Source organism: Taudactylus pleione, unplaced genomic scaffold, assembly GCF_031769625.1.
Source record: "Taudactylus pleione unplaced genomic scaffold, aTauple2 ptg000026l, whole genome shotgun sequence".
NCBI lineage: Eukaryota > Metazoa > Chordata > Amphibia > Anura > Myobatrachidae > Taudactylus > Taudactylus pleione.
The window spans coordinates 16,988,834-17,008,211 of record NW_028284428.1 but is presented as its reverse complement, the minus strand read 5'-3'; the positions used below and the strand labels follow the sequence as shown (position 1 = coordinate 17,008,211).

At 42.2% G+C, this 19,378-nt stretch overlaps 1 protein-coding gene and 2 pseudogenes across 1 annotated transcript in view; 1 reads left to right on the top strand and 2 right to left on the bottom strand.

Annotated features, from left to right (window-relative positions):
• The window catches only part of IL1RAPL1 (interleukin 1 receptor accessory protein like 1), a 1,550,795-nt gene that overhangs the window by 1,093,263 nt on the left and 438,154 nt on the right, over positions 1-19,378 (bottom strand). The window lies entirely within an intron of this gene.
• LOC148539242 (5S ribosomal RNA) lies at positions 13,169-13,287 on the bottom strand (annotated as a pseudogene).
• On the top strand, positions 13,909-14,027 carry LOC148539241 (5S ribosomal RNA; annotated as a pseudogene).

Below are 19,378 nucleotides of genomic sequence, written 5' to 3'. Positions count from 1 at the left end.
CCCTCCCTCCTCTCCTCTATCTCCCTTCATCCCATCTAGTACTCTCCACAGCATCTCCCATGACTCGTAAGCCCTGCACCCTCCCTTTTCTTCAAGTTACACCTCTTCTTCTCAACCCACATCACACTAAACCTCTACCTTGCCCACCACCTGTTGTCACCCTTCCTCACTCAGAAGCCCATTACATACCCAGACTCTCCTTATCCCCCTGCTCTAAATCAATCTCAACCCCACACTACAGCAACCCTAAAAATCTCCTTCTCTCTCCTCCCAACTCTGTCCCTCTCTCCTGTCTCCTCTGGAAAGCCAGTCCTGTCTATAATCAACTGGTCCCTGTCCATTACGGCTTCATATTCAATTCCTTTAATCTCCTAGCCATCATCGAATTCTGGACTTACTCACCTGACACCGCTTCTACTGTAGCTATCTCCTTTGGGAGCCTCACATTCTTTCACACTCCCTGGCCTGGAGGTTGCCACAGTGTTGGTATTGGGGTACTTCTATCATCTGGTCACTCCCACCTACTCTTACCGTCTAAACTCTCCACTTCATTATTTGCATTCAATGCTCATATCAGTTGCCTTTTCCAACTTCCTCGAGTAGCTGACTTTCCTCGTCTCCCTGGCCTTAACTCAAAATTCTATGTTAACTTTGCTTCTTGGCTCCTAACCTTCAAATGGGCTCTCAAGATCCCTTTCTTCCTCAAAGCTTTCCAGCTCTCATCCTAACCCACTACTCCATGTTCCATCCTCACAATCCAGCCCATCTGTGTCACCCCTGTTTGTCTGCCCCCTCCCCTTTAGAATGTAAGCTCTTATGAGCAGGGCCCTCTTCCCTCATGTGCTTCTCCCTCACTTACTCCTGCTTTAATTTACAACAGCACCTAACCCTTGGTTGCTGACACCATGCTGCTTATTTAAGTGTTAATGTATAAATCGTGTATTTGTCCTGCATTGTTTGTACTGTTAATAACTTTTTTTTCCTGTGTTATCATTTGTCTATGTACTTGTCTTGTGTGCTCATTTGTTTATGTACTTTATAAGGCGCTGCGGGACCCTTGTGGCACCATATAAATAAAGGATAATAATAATAATAATAATAAATATTTTCAGCTGTAAATGTCATATCCTATCTATCTATCTATCTATCTATCTATCTATCTATCTATCTATCTATCTATCCATCTCTACTTGTGTATAAATAAATATCTCCCTATCCGTTGATTCACAACTCTCTCTGCTGCTCTGCCCTATCCCCGCTACACCTCCGGATCCATATCACCCCCTGGGGGGTAGTTCTCCCTTGCTAAGTCTGTCCCATCTTACTAGTTGTCGGAGGCATTGGAGTGACTGCACGCACCCTCGCTCCCACTGCTTCAATGCAGTACATAACCACAGACAATGCTTTTTTGATTGAAGTGCAAGCCAGCTGTGGTCATAAAGGGGTAAATCTTTGGTGTATATATGTCATCCTGCAATTATTACTATCACATTACCTATCTGTCTGGCATTCTTCTGTGCTTATACCAAAGCCTATATATTATCTAAGCAGAGCAGTTTACTGTTGTGGTCTTGAATATGTTACAGTTCAGATCTATATATTTGAATTATTTTCACAGAACAGTTTTGAGTTATAGTCCAAAACAGCAAAACAAGAAAAACATCTGCCTAGGTCATATGAAGGCTTTTTTTTGCTAATCACTGATGGAAGCCAAATAGACAAAGCAATGTATTTACTAAACCATACAGGAGAGCATGTACAACATGATTAATTACAGTTGTTTTGGTAGAAAATGCATGGAATAGATTATATCAGAACATTTTTAAGTGAATGTGATCCACTTTAAGAACTTGAAACATATTTTACTGCTGCAAGTCTGTAACCTATTTTTTCAGAATGATTTCATTCCACAGGGAAATATCACAGCCCTCAATTTTATAGATCCTCCATACTCTGAAGTGCTCCTTCATATGTAGCAGCCTTATGTTGGAGCAGCCTGCCATATGGATTTTCTGTATATTGGAGTGTCCTGCCATATGGAGCCACACTTAGCGTATGACACAGCCGTACAATAGCATCATCCAATATTGCTCCGCATTGCAAAGCATTCTATGGATTCCCAAGCTCTTAAATGGCAATTTGACTGAACGATGATGAAAGCAATTTGTCAGCATTTTGTTCATATCTTCAAATTCTTAAAATGGTAATTTTCTGCTTTACCAACATGTTTTGTTGATCTATAAATACTTTGACCACACAAAAGTGTAAAACGCTAATGAAATAAAATAACAATGGTATTTTCTATTGATCTAATTACTTCTGCCATCTTCCGTTCACCAGAAACCTCAAACATTATTATTTATTTACTTATATTTACCCTTATTTAACTGTACTACAACCCACATTATTCTTACTAACATGGATGAAGGTGTTAGATGTTTTTTAATGAATGTACAGTGTCCTTTTACATTGGAACCAATGAAGTATTTGGAAGAGGTAGGTGTAGAGGTGAATTGTCACTGCTACTCCTGATTGCTGAATGACTATACATAGGATGTGATTCAATTAAACACAAGCTGTGTGCTGCGTTTATAAGCACAATAACAGTAGGCTTGTCTCTGGTTGCACCTCCATAGGCTGAAAGCAGAAATAAGCCTCTGAGACATATGCAACCAGGGCCGGATTTTCTGCTATCAATTCAAGGCGCTCGCCTACGGCCCGGCGGGACGCAAGGGGCCCGTGGACGGGCCCCTTTGCCTGAAGAAATCCCCTGATTACAGCACTCCCAGAGGAGCACTGCGCGAGACTCACTGGGAGTGGAGGTGGGACCACGTGACATCATGACGTCACGCGGTCCCGCCTCCACTCCCAGAGAGTCCCGCGCGGCTGTCGGTGCTCTCTGGGAGAGACAGCTTGTTGTGTGTCCGCGGCCGCTAGCCGCCGCGCACGACATGAGGAAAAGTTGTGCGGACAGCCGCCCTCATATATATGAGGGACAGCCGCCCTGTCCCTCATATATATATATATGTATGTGTGTGTGTATATATACATATATATATATATATATATATGTATATATACACACACACATACATATATATATATATATACACATACATATATATATATATATATATATGTATGTATCTATGTATATGTATGTGTATATGTATGTATCTATGTATGTATGTATATAGTCCAGCAAAGGTCCGGCACTCCCAATAACTCACAATAACGTTTAGAGGTGCCCTCACAAATATAGTGATATAGCCATGCAAGGGTGCGGCACTCTCAGTAAATAAAACACGACAACTGTGTCTTCAAAGATCAACGTTTCAGTACATTTGATCCTGAAGATAGTACGCCAAATGTACTGAAACGTTGATCTTTGAAGACACAGTTGTCGTGTTTTATTTACTGAGAGTGCCGCACCCTTGCATGGCTATGTATGTATATATATATATATATATATATGTATGTGTGTGTGTGTGTGTATATATATATATATATATATATATATGTGTATGTATATATGTGTATGTATATATATGTATCTATATATATTTATATGTAAGTATCTATATATATATATGTATGTATCTATGTATATATATGTATGTATCTATGTATATGTATGTATATATATGTATGTATCTATGTATATGTATGTATATATATATATATGTATGTATCTATGTATATGTATGTATATATATATGTATGTATCTATGTATATGTATGTATATATATGTATGTATATATATGTATGTATCTATGTATATATATGTATGTATCTATGTATATATATGTATGTATGTATGTATGTATATGTATGTATGTATGTATATATATGTATGTATCTATGTATATATATGTATGTATGTACCTATGTATATATCTAAGTATGTATCTTTATGTATATATATATACAGACGGATGGTGCAGCACTCCATGTGCTTAATAAAATCCATTAAGTGCATGGAGTGCTGCACCATCTGTCTGTATTTGTGAGTAACATGTGCGGTCACCGTGCCACTTAGGTGTTCATTTAGGAGAGCTGGACCACACGACTATATATATATATATATATATATATAATGTGTAAATATGCATCCATCTCAATGGGAATAATTATATATATATATATATATATTTTTTTTTTTTTTTTTTTTTTTCTCATCTAGTGACATTGTAAAAACTGTGCATATATCCAGTAGTTGTCACTAGGTCAAGACTTGACCTATTGACACCTACTGGATATATGCACAGTTTGTACAATGTCACTGGATTATATATATATATATATATATACACACACACACATATTATATATGCACATTCTTTTTGCACTGTGTTTTCATTTTCCATTTTAATGTTTTGATGTCCGTAATGTTTAAAGCTTTAAAAAGTTGAATATAAGGAAGAAAAACTAAAAAATTATGTAAGGGCATGAATCAGGAACTCACATAGGGGGGAATTCAATTCAACGCGATGTTGAATAGCTGTGGGAGGGAGCTCCTGCAGCTATTCAATTCACTGCGCTGTTTGGGCGCGCTAAGGATTTCTTCTCGCACCCTCCTGGGGATGCGAGGAGAAATCCAACCAAGGTGTTTTTCTGCTTAGCGCTGCGCTAACAGCCGTGCTCCCGGCACTTTGGTCAGAGAATGCCGTTAACGTGCCTTAACGCCCTTGTTAAGGAGCAATAAGTGCGATAACCGGCATTCTCCGACCACACAGCGCACTGAATTGAATGGCTCAGGGAGCTCGCTCCCGGCGCTATTCAAGTCACGTTGAATTTAATTCCCCCCATATAGTGCTATGGATTGTTTGAGAGAGAGGGGGGGCCCCAAACTAGTATTTTGCCTAGGGCCCCATGAGGTCTAAATCCGGCTCTGTATGCAACAAATTTGCCGGAAACCATTTCTGTGGCAGCTCGCAGCTAATTACTCTAAATCGGCTCCATACACTATAACTAGCATCCTAAAATGAATGTCAGATTGTTAGCCTTGTGGCACAGTGCCATATGGTTAGCTTTTAGTGGCTTACAGAAATCCAACTAAAATGTTATCTGTGTGAAGTGTGTTTGTTCTCTCCATATATGTGTGGCTTCATATAAGTGCTCCGTTTTCCTTTCATGGGCCTAAATCATAAAGGTAGGCTGACTTCAAGCTACATTTATCACCATGTGCATTTGTGTACAGATGGCTGAGAAATTATACTGAAAGCTCCAATGGAGCAGGGACTAACGTGAAAAAAAAATATTCTCTATACAATGCATATCTACTATATAAAAGTGAAAATTTGTCCTTCTGTCTGTCTTTCTATACAAATCCACAGTTTACAAGCCAAGATCGTGAAATTTTACATACGAGCGTATTAAAACACGGTGGAGGCAACTTAAAAAGTTTGAAATCGAAACTAATTACTGTTACTTTTTAATTAATTAAAAACCACCATTTTTGCATAGCATTCACCCTCTACAGGTCAGGTACCGAATTAGAAAAGGATTTTGGGCCCGATTCAGAGACGCTCGCAGTTTGCGAGCGGTCGCTCTGAATCATGGTGTTTTTGGTTTTTTTGTTTCGGCCTCCAGGCCGCTCGCAAAGCTGTGGGTGATCACACCAGCTAGTGCGAGCGGCCTGGTGATGGTCGCGATTAACGCGACCATCAGGCTTGCGTCGAAACCCTGTGGTAGGGTCTCGGCTCCCGCAAGCCCGAGTGGTCTTCCTGCTCTAATAAAGCAGGAAATACACTACTGACATCACAAGTGATGTCAGTAGGGCCGCCCACAAATAGCAGGCGTTCCTAAGGGAACGCCTGCGTTTGTGCAGCCACCCCCCCTCCCCGCCTACAAAACAGGGCGAGCTGTCACTCACCATCGAAAGCCGCCCTGTCTTGTAGTGAGCCCCTGAGCAACTGAACTTCAGTCGCTCGCTGGGGCTCAGGCATGCATCCGCCGGAGGCGGCGCATGTGCAGGGACCAAACATCGACACGCTTGCGAGCGCTATGCGCTCGCGAGCGGGTCTGAATCAGGCCTTAGCCCACAGTTTACAAGCCAAGATCTCTCATGGTTCTACACCTAAAACACCAAATAAGAATAAAAGCATTGTCCTGTTTGGTTTATTGTTAGATGCAGATTTGAACACCATTCTTCTTGGGCCATCTGCAAGGTCAATAATAAAAATATTTTTGTTTCATTTCATAATTTGATTTTATAATATGCATTTTGCTACATACTAAGGAATTATGTAATTTTATTCTGTAGCATATAATCTAAATCTCTGAACATCATTTACTATGGCTCTCGCGTGGAGTTTACAGTACCTTTTAAATGCTGTATGAATTTATTAAGGTTGAGCGGGTTTGGCTCTCAGAGAACCGAACTCACCCACGAATTTCGGGTATACGGGGCGATCCGAGCCAGACTCGGATCTCCCTGCCTGCCCCGGATCCCTCACTCGAGGCAAAACCTTGCGATGCTGCTGTCGGGTCGCGAGGTTTTGTATTAAGCGGGCTTAACGCTGATTGCCTGAGAGAGCCCATTTAATATGCACACAGGAAGCAAAAGAAGATGGCGCCTGCCATCCCTCGCTGCCTGGCACCCCCCGCTGCCGACACCACCGGCACCTCCACTGGTAGCATCCCCCGCTGCCGACACCACCGCTGCCGACACTGTCAGCACCCCTGCAATGCTGCCCCATGTACTGAGCACACCACTGGCACCCCCACTCTGCCGACACTGCCAGCACCGTGCATTGAGAACACCCTTGCACTGCCGACACAGTCAGCAAACCTACACTGAGGACAGCGCTGGTACCCTTCACTGAGGACTCTGCCAGCACCGCAGCACTGCCATTCCATGTACTGAGGACACCGTCAGCAACCCCGCTTTGCCGACACTGCTGTCACAGTAAGTGCACTATTGGTGTATCCAACCCACACTGTATAACACACTGTATCTGTGTTGGAAATTGGAAGCTGAACTGCCACATGTTAGTGCCGCCCACTGTGTCACTTAGCCTAGTCAGCCAGCTAGCTGGATGCAACCTTTTGGCCTTAACTAGATGAAAAAAATTATATTGTTAGGTGGTCAAAATTGATTGTAAATAACTGGAAATAAATGTTATTGAGGTTAACAATACTGTAGGAACAAAAACAGGCCCATTTTATGTGATTTTAGCTGTTTTATGATATTTTAAGAAAAAATCCAGATCCAAAACCAAAACCGTAAAACAAAACACCAAGGAAAAAGAACAAAACCAGATTCAGATCCAAAACCAAAACACGAGGGTCGGGGCACATCTCTAGAATTTATAACCACTACTGATATTAAGCCAGGCTTATTATGAGTCTGAATAAGCTAAAAATTGATATGTGCATCCATGAGGAGAGATCCATTGGATTTACAATCAGGCCCATAAAGATGGCAACTAAACTGGGATGCAAAAACGCAGCTCTGCAGCACAAATTTTTATTTATGCTCATGCATCAGCTTACACAACTAGATGGTGTCAACACTGGCGACCAAACTTTTTTGTCTACCACCTTGGTTGCTGGACAGCACTATGGAACGCACAGAGGCTACTTCCGGTTCACTCCTTTGTCAGCCCCTGAAGGGTAAAACTGACTGGATGAATCTTATACACCGTGAGACCCTGAATCCCGGAAACAGCTGCACAAGGAACTGGAAGTAGTTGATGTGCATTTCATAGTGTTCTCCAGCAACCAGAAAGTACACAGTCATCCTGGTATCAGAGCAACAGAAACTCTTGGCTGGGTTTACACTGTACATCCGACAAATTTTTAATGCATCTATCTCCAAAGTTTGCTTTACACTGTTACAGGTCCTTCTCCTTCAGAAGACCTTAGGACTGTGGAAGGGGAAGTTTGTCACACTTTTCGTGAGGCCTGCCTAAGGAGAGGTTTGTTGGAGGATGATGTGTAAACAAACATTCTTAAAATCCCGGGCAATGCCGGGTACTCCAGCTAGTTACATAATAAAACCCATAATCCAAACTTTATACAATTGATTTCATGATTTAAAACACTTATGGCTGGATGTACTAAGGTCAAAAATGCAGTAAATCCCTTTAAAATCAAGTCTTCATGGGTTTTAACGGATTTCTCATATGTTCTAAGCACCGGAGTGTGATCTCTAGATGGCATTACCCAATAGAAGCCCATGGTCTTCTTTTTGGGATGCCCCCTGAGAGGGATCCAGTCGGATCTCTCCCAGCTCGCCCCACGACGTGCGCGTCCTTCTGAGCATGCACAGTAGAACGCCAGAGGGACTTCTGAGTCATAAACCTGGAAGTTCCTCTAGTGGAAAGGACAGCTCTGACTGAGATAGCTGTCCTTTGTGATTTTTTTAGGTACATACCAGCGTTATTTAGCTGGTATGTACCCTATAATGGGCAATATGTATGGCATTGAGGACACGATGCTTAGTACATCCTGCCCAAAGGATTGCAAGTTTTTAATGTTCTTCCTTTTAATGTTTTGAGGTTTTATAATTTTTTCTCCCTTATCCTCAATATATAACATCAATTAAATGTGTCTATAGTGTTCATAAATATACATTTTCATTTGAAGGTATGCAACAGCTTGATATCTATTTCTATATAAGAGTTATATTTATTGATAAATACATTTCTGGCCTCTTTCACGTAAAAGGTAAAATAACCTGTTTGATTTCCAAAGCCAATTTGTTATAGACAGCCAATAATCCTGGGATATAATTTCTTTTAGCGGAAGATGTTTTTCTATTTAATTTGATTTATTATTTAATTATGTTCATTAAAGGATGAGTTTTTATTTGAACAAAGCTGAATGAAGGGATCCTGAGAATATTTTTTTTGTATTGTGCCAATTGTTTATACTGTAACCCACATTCCCTACCAGGTTAATACATTTATGCTAGCCTAATTAGCAGCAGTCATATATTCTACTAGGTTGGTAGAACATGTATGCTTCTAATAGTAAAAATATAGGGACATAATTCCATTTCCATAGCATGTTACAATTATCTTCCTTATCTCAATATTCTAGTGGAGAGGCTCAGTGGTTGCGTGCACAGGCTGACTTTGAATACATACCGTATGTGTTAGGTTTCAGAATTAGATTGTAGGCTTGACTGGGAATATATTCTCTGAAATATTTTATATATAGCCTTGTCTAGAAATGACATTTTCCACATAATAGAATAAACATTTTCTCTAGCCACTCAGAAATAGATTACTTTCACTAATGTATGTTTCAAAAATAGTAAATTCCCTATCTAAACTAATTTTACTGTTCAATAAAGCAATAGATCAATAACAGAAATGTGTTCATACTGTACTGTATGGAGAAATCATCCCCCAATCATTAGTGGGATCTTATTTGCAAAAGTGAACCAGGTCATGTTAAGTGTAACAGTTGTATACTTTTTGTAACAATGGTATACTTATTTTTAATGACTTGATTTATAATATTATATAATGACCTCATATCTTCATGAAGCACTGTAGCTTCCAACCTATTGACATATATTCTATATTTGGCAAGCCCATTACTTACTCATGCCTTCCAAAAGAAGCCACATAAGCAATAATATATAATATAGTATATAAAAAAGAGGCATTGAAGTAATTAAAGCCACTACATGCTATGAAAACCCTAAAGTGCACTTTATATTTCTAGTGCAGCTCCCAGCCGAACAAAAAAAGACTAGTGCAATAAAATACAAGATTGTTACTGTAAAAGCCCATTCGAGAAATGATTACACAGTTATTTATGTCTCATTTATATATAAACGTTAACATACAGGCACAGCATCTGTTATATACTATACAGTACTTCTAGAATGCTAATGCTACCACTTTCTGGAAATGGGGTTTGAATATTTCATTGTAACAAGGTGCACAATACCTAAAATATACTAAATTATACTCACCAAATAGCCCTCTATCAGTGCTCCTTACAGTGACTGTAGCTGGGACATCACCTGGTGATCATTTCTGTATTTTTTATCATGACTGAGCAGCATGAATGAATTTACTTTCTCTCTGGTTCTCAGAATATTAAACAATCCCATACTCTATCTATCTATCTATCTATCTATCTATCTATCTATCTATCTATCTATCTATCTATCTATCTATCTATCTATCTATCTTCACATGATAATATACATTATACAGTTTATAAGCATAATTACTAGTAATGCTTTGAAGATTTGCAGTACATACTAGTTCATACTTCATAAATATGTAAATATGAATTGAAACATATGATATATTTTTGTTATCTATCTACATATGTATCTATCCAATGTACGTAAAACATCAAAGTTTTATCTAGATAAGTAATTTGTTCTGGATGCATTAATACTGTGAGAATGACCTACAGTACTGTAGATTGGTCTTTATCTGTTGTGTACTGTAGTCTTTTGCTCTGAATCATATTCTTTGACTGTGAATATGGAACTGTATAAACCCAAAGAGTAACAATGCATGTTTAAGCAAATGTATTCTATCATCTATCTATCTATCTATCTATCTATCTATCTATCTCCCCTCTATGTACCTCTGTGTGCCACTTTGTCGTTATACTTTCTAGCATTGTCTATTTAAGTTCAATATGTTGCTTGAGCTGTTACAGAAAAAAAGGCCTGTTTGACTAGTTCTCTACAATTTTGTCCCTTTAGCAATCATGAAAGGACCTTAGAAATTACTATACATGTCATAAGAACTAGGAGATAAAAGTATTGCTGAACAAAAGTTTGAAAACATCCGTCAAATAAACAGAAAGGCATTGAAAAAAAATTGAACACTGGGAGACCACACATTCAAATGAAGTGTCAGCACTGCAAGCCCCAGTAATTTTGTATTATTCTCATAATAACGTTGTGTGACAAGTTTATTTGTCTGGCCTCGCCAAGACTGTTTTGTGAAACAAACCTTTCAGCTACACAAAGACACAGGATGTATTTTAACACAAAGACGTGAGTTATTTGTATGATGTTCCAAAAGGAACACAATTCCCATAATTGGCAATTAACAAAAAATAAAAACACTCTAAGAACAAGCCTCACTTTAGCCTATGGGTTTACTTTATATTGTTGCTTTATACTTAAAATCCCACTTAAAAGATCACAGCCTTTCATGCTGCTTATTGGATAGAAACAACACTGTTTGTCATGTATTTTTTTTCCTATTTAAGTGCATTTTACAACTACTCATATTGTGTGATTTCACAACTGTTATGCTGAATATTCGTCTTCAAATATTGCTCATTTCCACACTGGAATTTTATCCTAAGTTCTCTGTGGAATTCCCTCTATCATTTTTGTTCAGCATGTGACTTCCTCTATCATTTGTGTTCTGTAGGGAATTCTTCCACAACCACACACCAGAGCAAAATGAATTGGCACAGTTGTTATCCCAGCTCTATTTATAAACTGAAAATAAAGCAAAATGTGGAATTTACAAATACAGGGCCTGATTCAGCAATGAATGATATTGCACTGCTTATCGCAGATTCCCGATTATCTGTGCATGGTCTGCGAAACCGCATGTAGTCCGGCAATAGACTGTCAGTGATTGACAGTCTGCTGCCGTTTCTGGGCGGGGAGCCATTGGGGAGGAGTGGAGAGGCCAGGATCTCCGTCAGCTGACAGAGATTTCCTGGCTTCTTTTTGTGCACATGCAGTGGCCGGCCTGTGTGACCCCATGTGTCACTTAGCCAGCCAATGGACCTGCAGATGATCAGATGCTGCGTCCTAGGACACAGCTTGGATCAGTAATGAATGCAGGAGGCATGACGCCTCCTACTGTATTACCATATTAGAGCCATTGCAACTGCTACTATGTTAGCAGCTGCAACAGCAACTCCGTCCTCTGCTGAATCAGGTCCACAATGCAGATTGGTCATTCCAGAGAATGACAAGGACAAAACTCAGCTTGAAAATTGTATGCATGGACCTCCTACCTTTGCGAAATTACCTGCTGCATTGTAAAATTGAAAAATGTAAAATTACGCCACAACTTTTCTCTTTTCCAGTACGTATAAATGGCAAGTATTTCCAGCATGAGTTGTAAAATGTTTCTGGGACAAAGGTCTAATGCAGTGGTCAGGGAACAGGGGTAAATTACCCCACAAGGGGTAAAAATGAAATTCCTGGGGGTAATGGACTGACAGCCGGGCATGCATATGAATCATTCTATAATATAGAATGATTCATATGCATGCCGGCTGTGCCGCAGGGAAGCTCTAAGCCAGACGCCCACTGAGATGTTATTACCAGCGGGCGCCCGGCACCTTCCCTGCCGCCGCGTTAGTTGGATGCTGGAGTTCTCTTCTGAACTCCAGCTTCCGGCTCTCTCCATGCACACTATGGTAGAGATCTCATGACGTCTCTCCCATAGTTCCGAGGAGCAGCCGGGTGGACAGGATGGTGGCAGACGCAGGAGCGGGAATTAAAGTAAGTGTGTTTTTTTGTACAAGCGGCACTACAAGGGCATTATATGGGGGCACTATTACAGGGGCACTATATGGGGGCACTACTACATGGGCATTATATGGGGGCACTACTACAGGGACATTATATGGGGGCACTACTATATATTTCCTTCCATTCAAATCAAGGGGGTAATATCAGCGTATCGAAATATATTTTGGGGTAAAAGGTAAAAAAGTTCCCTGACCCCTGGTCTAATGAGTTTTATTTTTATTTAAATATTTTGTTTCTTATCCACTGGCTGACATTGTACAAAGCAGTATCATGGCTTAACTTGGGAAATGACTCAATTGACTAAAGACAACTTAATCTTTTGTACCAGGTGTGGAATTGCTGCTAAAATTTCATGGAAAGCTAATGCTGGGCATACACTATACAATTATCTTAAACAACAGAAGAGAAAAAAGTAGGGCTATTTTCTGGGGCACTCTTGTGCAATAATTATAAGTGTGTAAAATATAACTTTATTATAAATCAATAAAATAGTCCACTAACATACAGTTTAATCATAATAATATCAGATGATGTGAATCCATCATCTGTTAAAATCAGACTTCATAAACATAGTGAAATCTGGTGGCGAATTACTATATAAATATAATTAATAAGCACTGAAATATATTTATAATGCTTGGCCGTGTGCAAAAGCAATCCCAAATTTTTATTTTAACCTACTGCACCTGGTATTCCCAGGAGGTCTCCCTTCCAGGTACTGACCAGGCCAATTACTGTTTGGCTTCCAAGATCAGACGAGATTGGGCAAATCAAGTAAAGTATGGCTGTATGTATATTTGTACAGGGAAAATTGCACCATTACCTGGTCAAAGCAATATACATGTAGGACTAGTTCAATGTATAGTCCATTTTATTAGTAAATGACAACATTCAAAAAAGTAATGCATAAGCAAACTTTATTTGTTACACATGGATACTATATGTAATCAATATATCAAGGGTATCGCCTGATTATATCAGGGCCGTAGCTAGGGTAGTGCGGCCAGTGCCATGGCACAGGGCACCACAGGACAGGGGGCGCTGTTTGAGCCTGTTAAATTTCTGTTTATTATCTTACTTGATTGTAGCTTCCTCTTATTTCATCCCCAGCATCTCCTGGCCTCCCCTATCTCTTCCCTGGCCCTTCCCCATGAAGCCATGGCCCTTTTTTGGGTGCATTATGTCCCTTCGAAAAATGAGAGGGGCGCCAATGCTCTTTCTGGCACAGGGCACCAAAAAGTCTAGTTACGGCTCTGGATTATATATACAGGTAATATTGCATATTTCTGTACATTTTAACCTTGTTCAATAGGACAATACAATGGACAACTAATACAATGGACTATACATTGAACTAGTCCTACATGTATATTGCTTTGACCAGGTAATGGTGCAATTTTCCCTGTACAAATATACCTACAGCCATACATTACTTGATTTGCCCAATCTCGCCTGATCTTGGAAGCCAAACAGTAATTGGTCTGATCAGTACCTGGAAGGGAGACCTCCTGGGAATACCAGGTGCTGTAGGTTAAAATAAAAATTTGGGATTGTTTTTGCACACGGCCAAGCATTATAAATATATTTAAGCGTTTATTAATTATATTTATATAGTATCAACAATTTATATCAAGCCTTATTCTGTGTAAAGTAGAATTCACTAACAATACGCCACCAGATTTCACTATGTTTATGAAGTCTGATTTTAACAGATGACGGATCCACATCATCTGATTATTATGATTAAACTGTATGGTACTGTTGTATTTTATTGATGTATAATAAAAGTTATATTTTACACACTTATAATTATTGCACAAGAGTGCCCCATAAAATAGCCCTACTTTTTTCTCTTCTGTTGTTCAACATATGTACTATTGAGCTTTGGGAGCACCCCCAACAATAATAGATTATATAAATTAGCTTATTAATATTAGACGGTTGGTATATATTATTGAATTTATCTCAAGTTCTGTGCAGAATCTTCCTTCTTTTCCCTTGACTATACAATTATCTGTCCAATCTGGCTGGTTGGAATGAAAACCTGGTAATGTATGGGAGCATCCTAACAGCCGGGATCCCATACCAAACCCATCTGAGGTCTCTGAAGGAGGGATTAAAGTGGGTTAAACAGGTTCACTGGGACATAAAGGGAAAGTATCAGTGGGGGAGATAGGCAGAAAAAAAACAAGGGGGCTTAACACAATAGCTGAGAGTAGGAAAGAGAGAGAAAAAGTGTAGGAGGGAGAGAGAGAGAAAGATGGAGTGAGGGTTGATGCTAGATCCAAGTTGGTAGAAGGACCTCTTACGTCACAGCCATGTGACCCGTGACGGCAAGGGGAGAGGCAAGGCCGGTGAGCTACCACTTTTATTATCTACATGGACATAGAATGGGAAAATTAACCCTAACCATAGAGTGAGGGAGGAGGGTGAGGGAGAGAGAGAGGGGAGGGGGGGGAGTGAGTGTGTAATGGTGGGTACACACTGGCAGATACATTGGCCGATCAATTGATCGGCCAATATATCTGCTGCACATCGACCAGTGTGTACCCGCGATATGTCGGTGAACGTCGTCGTTCACCGACATCGCATTGGCTGTGCTGCACAGCCGATGGACAGGTATGTCTGCAGACATATCTGTCCATCGGCAAGTGTGTACGGGCGGTCAGAAGACCGCCCATACACACACAGCGGCAGCCGCGAGGGGGGCGGAACGCGCCCCAAACCCGCCTTGCCGGGTCCCGCCCCCCAGGACCCGATGGCACAAGCAGATGATGGCCATTCAGTGTGTATGATGGACCTTCATCTGCAGATATATCTGTCATGTGTGTACCCACCTTAAGAGTGAATGCTGTGAGTGAAGGACTGAACTTTTATCCAGACACCGATCCATGTGCATGCAGATAATACAGCCGACACAGCAGGGCAAAGCACGGACCCAACGTGGGACAGAGGAGACCTGGACCAGCATGTCTGACATTAGCTTAAACTCGGAAGGCACGCCAGGTCCCAGGGCCTGTAACAGAAATTTTACAGTGATATCTCTGGGGGCCCCCTCAACCTCCCCACATACACGCACCACCATACCTTCTCAACCCCCAAATATATATATATATATGTAAATAAAATGTATTGCCCTCACCGTTATATGGCCAACAGGGTATGAAGTCAGCATGCCTCCACGTGGCAGCCTACGGCCTATATTCCAGCGCCGGAATTCCGACAGCAGTCGGGATCCTGGCTCCAGAATACAGAATACAGGATGCCGAAGGTAGGTATCAGGGGCTTAGGTTTAGTGGTTAGGGTGGAGGGGGAGGTTAGGGTTAGGCCCCGAGAAGGGATGATTAGGAGAGGGAGAGGGTTAGCATACCAAACAAAAAGTGTCGGTATGCTAGTCCTTTCGGGATGCCGGCATCGAGATTCTAACATCCGGGATCCGAGTGCTGGCATCCCATACCCAACCCGGTCAACAGCAGGGGTGCACTCAAACTATGTGTGCTTAGGGCCTGATTCAGAGCTGCTCGCGCTGTGCGCTCACAAGCGGCCCGATGGTCTGCGTACGCGCATGCATCGTTCTGTGTGTGCGCAAACTACTCTGTACGATTGCAACCCTCTCGCTCGCCCAGTAAAGCCAGCCTAGGATAATGAGTGACAGGAGAGGCCGTTTGTGGGTGGTAACAGGGGCAGTCCAGTAATAACAGGAGGTTGGAGCTGCGAACGCAGTCGTGCCCGACTGTTTCAACGCCGTTTCAGAGGCATGCATAATTAACAGGAAGCGTCATAGTACACGTCACTTGCCATTTTTTTACTCTGATTTCCTTGCAGTGCTTGCGGTAGGATAAAGGTCCCGCAAGCACTGCATTCGCATACAATGATGCTCGATGTACCTATGTTTTAATACAATTCCAGATGACGTGTGCTGGTGGGCGGCTCTGCCTGTGCAATTCAGCGTACGCATACACAAAGTGGCCGCTCACTAAGACATGGTGGGCGTGCTTATGCCTTGGCGAGCAATCTCTTCCCATGTCGTCACTTTGAATAATTTGCATACGCATCTAGCGAGCATACGCAGATAGCGAACGGGTCTGAATCAGGCCTTAATCCATAGGTATCAGTACACATAATATCCAATAGGTAAAATTAGAGAGACACTCCCCTGCACTTCAAAGAAGTAGAAATTTATTTATTCCATTGTAAGATAAATATAGCAGGTAAAAACAGCACATACTGAGTGACATTTCAATCCACTCTGGGATCTTAATCATCCCACAATAAAGTGATTAGTTTTAGCCTAAAGGCCCCCATATACGGGGCGATATACCAGGCGATCCGACTGATTGGTGCGATTTGCCTGCTATATCGCACCGTGTATGACCCTGATATTGGGCCGAGCGCGCTCCCATAGGGGTCGTACATCGCACCCCCTGATCTGTCTGCAGTACCATGAGACCAGGGAATGCGATGTGCAATCCCATGGCTTGCTATGTGGGTGAGACAGGAGGCATCCAGCATATCGGGCGATCAGCCACCTGATCGCACCGTGTGTGGACCGCCCGATATGTCAGACGACGGATCCCCTATCGCCTCGCACGGTGCAATTGCACCGTGTATGGGGGCCTTTACAATGGATTCATTATATTACTTCTGCTTTTGGGAGGGGGGTGAGAGAGAGAGCATAAAGTAAAGATACTTACCACACAGAGGGTCTCATTCAGACCCGCTCGCGAGCGCAGGACGTTCGCAAGCGGGTCGATGGTACCCAAATGCGCATGTGCACCACCACTGGAGTCACCTGCTACTACAGTGAAAGCCCGTGAATTCTAACTATGGGCCTGATTCAGAGATGGACGGAATTGCACAGCCGCACAAAAGCAGCTGTGCAATTCCGTCTATTTAAAATGCAAATGCAGAAGGAGGTGTCAGACACCTGCTTGCTGCATCTGCGTGATCCCAAGGTCGCAGCCCGGGATCACCATCAGAAAAATCGCAACCAGGCCCTCGGCCAGGCTGCGACAGCTAAAGCTTACTTAGGTCCTTTGTGTCGGTCAGTGGTACTAATTCCATAATGTCAGAAAATAAAATATGAAAAATGTGAGTGTTAATGATTAATGAGGATCTAGTTGTATGACAATATAATACATAGAGAAACATTCAAATCATGCAATTTTACTTAGATTATTTAACAGGAATATTAAATATACATTACATTGCATTTCAATGATAACAACATGTCTTTAAATAGCCTGAGCTTCTTCAGTACAGTGGATGCTTTATTTTCCATTATTACTAAAGAAAAGGTGTATGTGTACAGTATATTCATGTGAAGCATGTCTCACTCTCCGGAGAAACCATTATAATATATCACAATGGATGTTTCAAGCTGAAAACAAATCTGGGTCATGAAACACATTTGAGCAGGTCAAGGAAGCATACTAGAGGGCAGGTCATGGAAAGCACAGAGGACTGAGATCTCCTAGGGAATAATGTTTCATTGGAATTATAAGAAATAAGGGGGGAAAAGAACAACTCTGGGAAATACAGATTGCATTAACTGTGTAATATACTTTAAGCAGACATTTAAAGAAAACAAATCTTTTGTCACGTACAATGGGCTACTGAACACATACACCCACCGCCCTCACTGTGAAACACTAGCATGGACACACACATCCACATACTTACACTTTTTACATGAAAATGATAACAAGTAGTCTATTTATTGAATATATAGTCTGCTACATGTAGTTATGTACAGTATTTGTACAAAAATACTCAGGCAATATATGGTAAAATCATTGTGACATGGCTTACGGCTATGTAGAAGGAACAGAGGGCCTGATTCAGACCCGGTCGCAAGCACTGAGTGCTCGCAACCGGGTCAATGGTGGCCCACAGCGCATGCGCATGACGGAGTTGGCTCCATTGTGCGCGTGCGCGAGACCCAGCTAGCGACGGGCAATCCGTCAATCCGGGTCTCGCACCAAAGGGGGCAAACTGTCGATGTTGAGTGGCTGCCCAACGGGGGGTGGCTGCCCAGGCCGGGGGGTGGCTGCCCAACGGAGGCGTTCCCACGAGAGCGCCTGCTGTTTGGGGGCAGCCCCACTGACATCACGAGTGATGTCAGTGGAGAGATTCCGGCTCTGTTAAAGCCGAAATCTCTCTGGGGCTTGCGGCCACGAGACTCTACCACATGGGTCTCATCGCAAGCCCAATGGTCGCGATGGTCTTGACCATCGCAACCATCATCATGGCCGCTCGCAATAGCTGTGGGTGGTCACCCACAGCTATGCGAGCGGCCAAGAGGCCGATCCCAAAAAAGAAAAAGCCCAGCCCTGATTCAGAACGAGGGGTCTGTCAGAGCGAGCGGCTCTGAATCAGACCCAGAGGGCCTGATTCAGACCCAGTCGCAAGCGCTGAGCACTAGCAACTGGGTTGATGGTGGCCCACAGCGTATGCACACGACGGAGCTGTCTCCGTCGTGCGCATGCGCAAGACCCGGCTAGCGATGGGCAATCTGTCGCTCCAGGTCTCGCACCAAAGGGGCTTAGCTGTCAATGTTGAGTGACAGCTCGCCCCCTTTGGTGGGCGGGCCGGCGGGGGTGGCTGCCCAAATGGAGGCATTCCCATGAGAACGCCTGCCGTTTGGGGGCGGCCCCACTGACATCACTCTGTTAGAGCCGAAAGCTCTCTGGGGCTTGCGATGAAAGAGACCCTACCACAAGGGTCTCGTCGCAAGCCCGATGGTTGCGATGGTCTTTACCATCGCGACCATCATCATGGCCGCTCGCTATAGCTGTGGGTGGTCACCCACAGCTATGCAAGCGGCCAAGAGGCCGCTCCAAAAAAAAAAGCCCGTCTTTGATTCAGAGCGAGCGCTCTGTCAG